Consider the following 1,338-nt stretch of genomic DNA (forward strand, 5'->3'; position numbering starts at 1 on the left):
CCTTTGTCAAATATTAATTGACCATAGGGACTTGGTTTTATTTGTGAGCCATCTGATCCCTTCCATGATCTATGTGTCTGTTCTTGTGCCAGTACCCAGCTGTTGTGATTCAAGTGTCCTTCTAATATAGCTGCATATTCCCTCCTACTCCTCTAGTAGTTGAGTCATGATTGTTGTTGGCAGGTCAGTGTGAGGTATCTACATACGCCAGTAAGCTCCAAGGACTGTCTGTTACCAAGGACCAACTACTTTTGCCCTCTGTTTGGGGATCATCTGTGCAGGGGCAAGGCATTCATGCTCCTAGATAGTCTGAAACTTTCCACTAGGTTCAGAGTCTCTAGGGTTTCCTGGGCAGTGCAGGCCAAGATCAGGCCCCACCTGTGTTCTCCTGGGAACAATCTCAATTAGCTATAAAACAATATGAAGATGGCTGCTATTATGTTGAATTTGGAGTGTCCCAGGAGAAGACAAACTGTGAACCTACACTGGCAGCTGCTAGTTCTAGACCTCTAGACACTTAGGAAGTGATATTTTTACATGAAGTTGTGAAACATGAGCCAATACCCCCCCCTTATATGGAAAAAGAATTGTTAACTCCTTGGATGAATCTATACAGTAAATGGTATGTTGCCTTAGGGGAATGCCAGGGCAGGGAAAACAGTGGCATTGTGGTTGATGGAGTCTCTGGTATGACACTCACATGCTGGCTCAATAGGTCTGTGTAGGGAGGAATGAGAAGAGGGACAATACACTCTGACTTTCTGTCTGGGAGAAAGCTGTGCTCCAGCACTTGCCTTGATGCCAGATACTTCATTTCTTCCCTGTATGCCACTGGTGCCTTTCAAGTTGCTACCCAGGTGCTGCCATTCAGAGGAGTTGAGTAGGAGTAACTCTGTGTGGGGTTTCTTTAAGAAAAACTGTCTGGGACTCTAGGAGTTTCTTCCACTGAAGTCATCGTCATTCAACTTTGCATCCAGAAGTTGTGGGGATTTATTTTTCCTGCACTGGGACCCTGGGCTGTAGGACCCGGTGTTGAGGTGTGAATCCTTGTACTAAAATATCCCTTGCCAAATTATCTCACCAAAGTGAATATGGGACTAGTCTATCTCATGCTTTCATTCCTTTTTCCAGTCTGGATGGATGTGAATGCCAGTCTGTAGACAGACACCTTCTAGTATTACTGTGTAAGAGACTCATAGAAACAAACTCAGTGTGATTCCAGACACAAATGTTTCTCTGGAAAGACAAAAGGGTTGAAATTAAGTGTTTGCTCAGGGTATCAGGGGGCACTCAAGACATGAGGGCACATAGTGTCAAAAATCCTATAACTGTACAAAA

Source organism: Phyllostomus hastatus, unplaced genomic scaffold (assembly GCF_019186645.2).
Source record: "Phyllostomus hastatus isolate PE091 unplaced genomic scaffold, TTU_PhHast_1.1 phas_contig_1300, whole genome shotgun sequence".
In the NCBI taxonomy this organism is placed as follows: domain Eukaryota; kingdom Metazoa; phylum Chordata; class Mammalia; order Chiroptera; family Phyllostomidae; genus Phyllostomus; species Phyllostomus hastatus.